Here is an 8,376-nt window from a genome sequence, read left to right on the forward strand (position 1 = left end):
CTCTCCTTGTGCTCAGTTCTGAGACATAAGAATGTGTGAATGCCGTCCTTCACCACGCTTGTTTGGAACACAAAGTTTCTTTACAGTTGCAAACTCCACTCCATACATATCTATGGGTAGGGAAAATCTCCAACTTTCTACTACAGTGAAAACTGCAGGAACTTCAAAACGGCACTAGAAAACAGACTGAGAAAACAGAGTAGAAATTTCCCTGCAAACCTTTCCCTTTGTACTAGATGAACGAACGTCTCTCCACATGCTCAGTTCTGAGAGATAAGTGTGTGTGAAAGCCGTCCTTCACCTAGCTTGTTGGGAACACAAAGTTTCTTTTCAGTTGCAATCTCCACTCCATATATATATATGGGGCGGTACTAGCTCCAACTCGGTTTTAAAGTGAAAACTGCAGGAACTTCAAACCGGCACTAGGAAATAGACTGAGAAACCAGAGTAAAAGTTTCTCCTGCAAACCGTTCCCATTGTGCTAGATGAACGAACGTCTTCCACATGCTCAGTTCTGAGAGATAAATGTGTGTGAAAGCCGTACTTCAACTAGATTTTTTGGAAAACAAAGTTTCTTTTCATTTGCATACCCCAATCCATACATATCTATGGGTAGGGTCTAGCTACAATTCGATATTACATTGAAAAATGCAGGAATTTCAAACCGGCACTAGGAAACAGACTGAGAAACCAGAGTAGAAGTTTCTCCTGCAAACTGTTCCCATTGTTCTAGATGAATGAACGTCTCTCCACATTCTCAGTTCTGAGAGATAAGTGTGTGTAACAGCCGTCATTCACATTACTTGTTGGGAAAACAAAGTTTCTTTTCCGTTGCCATCTCCACTCCATACATATATATAGGGCGGTACAAGCTCCAACTCGGTTTTACAGTGAAAACTGCAGGAACATCAAACCGGCACTAGGAATCAGACTGAGAAACCAGAGTAAAATTTCTCCTGCAATCCGTTCCCTTTGTGCTAGATGAACGAACGTCTCTCCTTGTGCTCAGTTCTGAGAGATAATTTTGTGTGAATGCCGTCCTTCACCACGCTTGTTGGGAACACAAATTTCTTTTCAGTTGCAAACTCCACTCCATACATATCTATGGGTAGGGACAATTTCCAACATGCTATTACAGTGAAAACTGCAGGAACTTCAAAAAGGCACTAGGAAACAGACTGAGAAACAAGAGTAAATGTTTCTCCTGCAACCCGTTCCCATTGTGCTAGATGAACGAACGTCTCTCCACATGCTCAGTTCTGAGAGATAAGTGTGTGTGAAAGCCGTCCTTCACCTTGCTTGTGGGGAACACAAAATTTCTTTTCAGTTGTAAACACCTTTCCATATATATATATGGGGAGGTACTAGCTCCAACTCGGTTTTACCGTGAAAACTGCAGGAACTTCAAACCGGCACTTGGAAACAGACTGAGAAACCAGGGTAATAGTTTCTCCTGCAACCCGTTCCCTTTGTGCTAGATGAACAAACGTCTCTCCACATGCTCAGTTCTGAGAGATAAGTGTGTGTGAAAGCCATCCTTCACCTAGCTTGTTGGGAACACAAAGTTTCTTTTAAGTTGCAAACTCCACTCCATAAATATATGGAGAGTTAAAAGCTCCAACTCTGTTTTACAGTGAAAACTGCAGGAACTTCAAACCGGCACTAGGAAACAGACTGCGAAACCAGAGTAAATGTTTCTCCTGCAACCCGCTCCCTTTGTGCTAGATGAACGAAAGTCTCTCCACATGCTCAGTTCTGAGATTTAAGTGTGTGTGAAAGCCGTCCTTCACCTTGCTTGTTGGGAACACAAAGTTTCTTTTCAGTTGTAAACACCTTTCCATATATATATATGGGGAGGTACTAGCTCCAACTTGGTTTTACTGTGAAAACTGCAGGAACTTCAAACCGGCAGTTGGAAACAGACTGAGATACCAGGTTAAAATTTTCTCCTGCAACCCGTTCCCTTTGTGCTAGATGAACGAACGTCTCTCCACATGCTCAGTTCTGAGAGATAAGTGTGTGTGAAAGTCGTTCTTCACCTAGCTTGTTGGGAACACAAAGATTCTTTTGAGTTGCCAATTACACTCCATATATATCTATGGGTTGGAACTAGCTCCAATTCGGCTTTACACTCTAAACTGCAGGAACTTCAAACCGGCACTAGGAAACAGACTGAGAAACCAGAGTAAAATTTTCTCCTGCTACCCGTTCCCTTTTTTCTAGATGAACGAACGTCTCTCCACAAGCTCAGTTCTGAGAAATAAGTGAGTGTGAAAGCCGTCCTTCACCTAGCTTGTTGGCAACACAAAGTTTCTTTTCAGTTGCAAACTCCAATCCATACATATCTATGGGTAGGGTCTAGCTACAATTCGATATTACATTGAAAAATGCAGGAATTTCAAACCGGCACTAGGAAACAGACTGAGAAACCAGAGTAGAAGTTTCTCCTGCAACCTGTTCCCATTGTTCTAGATGAATGAACGTCTCTCCACATTCTCATTTCTGAGAGAAAATTGTGTGTGACAGCCGTCCTTCAACTTGCTTGTTGGGAAAACAAAGTTTCTTTACCGTTGCCATCTCCACTCCATACATATATATAGGGCGGTACAAGCTCCAACTCGGTTTTACAGTGAAAACTGCAGGAACATCAAACCGGCACTAGGAAACAGACTGAGAAACCAGAGTAAAATTTCTCCTGCAACCCGTTCCTATTGTGCTAGATGAACGAACGTCTCTCCTTGTGCTCAGTTCTGAGACATAAGTTTGTGTGAATGCCGTCCTTCACCACGCTTGTTTGGAACACAAAGTTTCTTTACAGTTGCAAAATCCACTCCATACATATCTATGGGTAGGGAAAATCTCCAACTTTCTACTACAGTGAAAACTGCAGGAACTTCAAAACGGCACTAGAAAACAGACTGAGAAAACAGAGTAGAAATTTCCCTGCAAACCTTTCCCTTTGTACTAGATGAACGAACGTCTCTCCACATGCTCAGTTCTGAGAGATAAGTGTGTGTGAAAGCCGTCCTTCACCTAGCTTGTTGGGAACACAAAGTTTCTTTTCAGTTGCAATTTCCACTCCATATATATATATGGGGCGGTACTAGCTCCAACTCGGTTTTACAGTGAAAACTGCAGGAACTTCAAACCGGCACTAGGAAATAGACTGAGAAACCAGAGTAAAAGTTTCTCCTGCAAACCGTTCCCATTGTGCTAGATGAACGAACGTCTTCCACATGCTCAGTTCTGAGAGATAAATGTGTGTGAAAGCCGTACTTCACCTAGATTTTTTGGAAAACAAAGTTTCTTTTCATTTGCATACCCCAATCCATACATATCTATGGGTAGGGTCTAGCTACAATTCGATATTACATTGAAAAATGCAGGAACATCAAACCGGCACTAGGAATCAGACTGAGAAACCAGAGTAAAATTTCTCCTGCAATCCGTTCCCTTTGTGCTAGATGAACGAACGTCTCTCCTTGTGCTCAGTTCTGAGAGATAATTTTGTGTGAATGCCGTCCTTCACCACGCTTGTTGGGAACACAAATTTCTTTTCAGTTGCAAACTCCACTCCATACATATCTATGGGTAGGGACAATTTCCAACATGCTATTACAGTGAAAACTGCAGGAACTTCAAAAAGGCACTAGGAAACAGACTGAGAAACAAGAGTAAATGTTTCTCCTGCAACCCGTTCCCATTGTGCTAGATGAACGAACGTCTCTCCACATGCTCAGTTCTGAGAGATAAGTGTGTGTGAAAGCCGTCCTTCACCTTGCTTGTGGGGAACACAAAATTTCTTTTCAGTTGTAAACACCTTTCCATATATATATATGGGGAGGTACTAGCTCCAACTCGGTTTTACCGTGAAAACTGCAGGAACTTCAAACCGGCACTAGAAATCAGACTGAGATATCAGAGAAAAAGTCTCCTACAAACCGTTCCCTTGGTGCTAGATGAACGAACGTCTCTCCACATGCTCAGTTCTGAGAGATAAGTGTGTGTGAAAGCCATCCTTCACCTAGCTTGTTGGGAACACAAAGTTTCTTTTAAGTTGCAAACTCCACTCCATAAATATATGGAGAGTTAAAAGCTCCAACTCTGTTTTACAGTGAAAACTGCAGGAACTTCAAACCGGCACTAGGAAACAGACTGCGAAACCAGAGTAAATGTTTCTCCTGCAACCCGCTCCCTTTGTGCTAGATGAACGAAAGTCTCTCCACATGCTCAGTTCTGAGATTTAAGTGTGTGTGAAAGCCGTCCTTCACCTTGCTTGTTGGGAACACAAAGTTTCTTTTCAGTTGTAAACACCTTTCCATATATATATATGGGGAGGTACTAGCTCCAACTTGGTTTTACTGTGAAAACTGCAGGAACTTCAAACCGGCACTTGGAAACAGACTGAGATACCAGGTTAAAATTTTCTCCTGCAACCCGTTCCCTTTGTGCTAGATGAACGAACGTCTCTCCACATGCTCAGTTCTGAGAGATAAGTGTGTGTGAAAGTCGTTCTTCACCTAGCTTGTTGGGAACACAAAGATTCTTTTGAGTTGCCAATTACACTCCATATATATCTATGGGTTGGAACTAGCTCCAATTCGGCTTTACACTCTAAACTGCAGGAACTTCAAACCGGCACTAGGAAACAGACTGAGAAACCAGAGTAAAATTTTCTCCTGCTACCCGTTCCCTTTTTTCTAGATGAACGAACCTCTCTCCACAAGCTCAGTTCTGAGAAATAAGTGAGTGTGAAAGCCGTCCTTCACCTAGCTTGTTGGCAACACAAAGTTTCTTTTCAGTTGCAAACTCCAATCCATACATATCTATGGGTAGGGTCTAGCTACAATTCGATATTACATTGAAAAATGCAGGAATTTCAAACCGGCACTAGGAAACAGACTGAGAAACCAGAGTAGAAGTTTCTCCTGCAACCTGTTCCCATTGTTCTAGATGAATGAACGTCTCTCCACATTCTCATTTCTGAGAGAAAATTGTGTGTGACAGCCGTCCTTCAACTTGCTTGTTGGGAAAACAAAGTTTCTTTACCGTTGCCATCTCCACTCCATACATATATATAGGGCGGTACAAGCTCCAACTCGGTTTTACAGTGAAAACTGCAGGAACATCAAACCGGCACTAGGAAACAGACTGAGAAACCAGAGTAAAATTTCTCCTGCAACCCGTTCCTATTGTGCTAGATGAACGAACGTCTCTCCTTGTGCTCAGTTCTGAGACATAAGTTTGTGTGAATGCCGTCCTTCACCACGCTTGTTTGGAACACAAAGTTTCTTTACAGTTGCAAACTCCACTCCATACATATCTATGGGTAGGGAAAATCTCCAACTTTCTACTACAGTGAAAACTGCAGGAACTTCAAAACGGCACTAGAAAACAGACTGAGAAAACAGAGTAGAAATTTCCCTGCAAACCTTTCCCTTTGTACTAGATGAACGAACGTCTCTCCACATGCTCAGTTCTGAGAGATAAGTGTGTGTGAAAGCCGTCCTTCACCTAGCTTGTTGGGAACACAAAGTTTCTTTTCAGTTGCAATCTCCACTCCATATATATAAATGGGGCGGTACTAGCTCCAAATCGGTTTTACAGTGAAAACTGCAGGAACTTCAAACCGGCACTAGGAAATAGACTGAGAAACCAGAGTAAAAGTTTCTCCTGCAAACCGTTCCCATTGTGCTAGATGAACGAACGTCTTCCACATGCTCAGTTCTGAGAGATAAATGTGTGTGAAAGCCGTACTTCACCTAGATTTTTTGGAAAACAAAGTTTCTTTTCACTTGCATACTCCAATCCATACATATCTATGGGTAGGTTCTAGCTCCAACTCGATATTAAAGTGAAAAATGCAGGAACTTCAAACCGGCACTAGGAAACAGACTGAGAAACCAGAGTATAAGTTTCTCCTGCAACCCGTTCCATTTGTGCTAGATGAACGAACGTCTCTCCACATACTCAGTTCTGAGAGACAAGTGTGTGTGAAAGCCGTCCTTCACCTTGCTTGTTGGGAAAACAAAGTTTCTTTTCCGTTGCCATCTCCACTCCATACATATATATAGGGCGGTACAAGCTCCAACTCGGTTTTACAGTGAAAACTGCAGGAACATCAAACCGGCACTAGGAAACAGACTGAGAAACCAGAGTAATATTTCTCCTGCAAACCGTTCCCTTTGTGCTAGATGAACGAACGTCTCTCCTTGTGCTCAGTTCTGAGAGATAAGTTTGTGTGAATGCCGTCCTTCACCACGCTTGTTGGGAACACAAATTTCTTTTCAGTTGCAAACTCCACTCCATACATATCTATGGGTAGGGACAATATCCAACATGCTATTACAGTGAAAACTGCAGGAACTTCAAACAGGCACTAGGAAACAGACTGAGAAACCAGAGTAAATGTTTCTCCTGCAACCCGTTCCCTTTGTGCTAGATGAACGAACGTCTCTCCACATGCTCAGTTCTGAGAGATAAGTGTGTGTGAAAGCCGTCCTTCACCTTGCTTTTTGGGAAAAAAAAAATTTCTTTTCAGTTGTAAACACCTTTCCATATATATATATGGGGAGGTACTAGCTCCAACTCGGTTTTACCGTGAAAACTGCAGGAACTTCAAACCGGCACTTGGAAACAGACTGAGAAACCAGGGTAATAGTTTCTCCTGCAACCCGTTCCCTTTGTGCTAGATGAACAAACGTCTCTCCACATGCTCAGTTCTGAGAGATAAGAGTGTGTGAAAGCCATCCTTCACCTAGCTTGTTGGGAACACAAAGTTTCTTTTAAGTTGCAAACTCCAATCCATATATATATGGGGAGTTAAAAGCTCCAACTCTGTTTTACAGTGAAAACTGCAGGAAATTCAAACTGGCACTAGGAAACAGACTGAGATACCAGAGTAAATGTTTCTCCTGCAACCCGTTCCCTTTGTGCTAGATGAACGAACGTCTGTCCTCATACTCAGTTCTGAGAGATAAGTGTGTGTGAAAGCCGTGCTTCACCTTGCTTGTTGGGAACACAAAATTTCTTTTCAGTTGCAAACACCTTAACATATATATATAGGGGGAGATACTAGCTCCAACTCGGTTTTACAGTGAAAACTGCAGGAATTTCAAACCGGCACTAGGAAACAGACTGAGAAAACAGAGTAAAATTTCTCCTGCAAACCGTTCCCTTTGTGCTAGATGAACGAACGTCTCTCCTTGTGCTCAGTTCTGAGAGATAAGTTTGTGTGAATGCCGTCCTTCAACACGCTTGTTGGGAACACAAATTTCTTTTCAGTTGCAAACCCCACACCATACATATCTATGGGTAGGGACAATTTCCAACATGCTATTACAGTGAAAACTGCAGGAACTTCAAACCGGCACTAGGAAACAGACTGAGAAACCAGAGTAAATGTTTCTCCTGCAACCCGTTCCCTTTGTGCTAGATGAACGAACGTCTCTCCACATGCTCAGTTCTGAGAGATAAGTGTGTGTGAAAGCCGTCCTTCACCTTGCTTGTTGGGAACACAAAGTTTCTTTTCAGTGGTAAACACCTTTTCATATATATATATGGGGAGGTACTAGCTCCAACTCGGTTTTACCGTGAAAACTGCAGGAACTTCAAACCGGCACTTGGAAACAGACTGAGAAACCAGGGTAAAAGTTTCTCCTGCAACCCGTTCCCTTTGTGCTAGATGAACAATCGTCTCTCCACATGCTCAGTTCTGAGAGATAAGTGTGTGTGAAAGCCATCCTTCACCTAGCTTGTTGGGAACACAAAGTTTCTTTTAAATTGCAAACTCCAATCCATATATATATGGGGAGTTAAAAGCTCCAACTCTGTTTTACAGTGAAAACTGCAGGAACTTCAAAGTGGCACTAGGAAACAGACTGATATACCAGAGAAAATGTTTCTCCTGCAACCCGTTCCCTTTGTGCTAGATGAACGAACGTCTCTCCTCATGCTCAGTTCTGAGAGATAATTGTGTGTGAAAGCCGTCCTTCACCTTGCTTGTTGGGAACACAAAATTTCTTTTCAGTTGCAAACACCTTTCCATATATATATAGGGGGAGGTACTAGCTCCAACTCGGTTTTACAGTGAAAACTGCAGGAACTTCAAACCGGCACTTGGAAACAAACTGAGAAACCAGAGTAAAATTTTCTCCTTCTACCCGATCCATTTGTGCTACATGAACGATCTTCTGTCCACATGCTCATTTCTGAGTGACAAGTGTGTGTGAAAGCCGTCTTTCATCTAGCTTGTTGTGAACACAAAGTTTCTTTTAAGTTGCAAACTCCACTCCATACATATATGGGGAGTTAAAAGCTCCAACTCTGTTTTACAGTGAAAACTGCAGGAACTTCAAACCGGCACTAGGAAACAGA

The sequence above is a fragment of the Camelus bactrianus genome, unplaced genomic scaffold, assembly GCF_048773025.1.
Source record: "Camelus bactrianus isolate YW-2024 breed Bactrian camel unplaced genomic scaffold, ASM4877302v1 HiC_scaffold_34, whole genome shotgun sequence".
NCBI classification, from domain to species: domain Eukaryota; kingdom Metazoa; phylum Chordata; class Mammalia; order Artiodactyla; family Camelidae; genus Camelus; species Camelus bactrianus.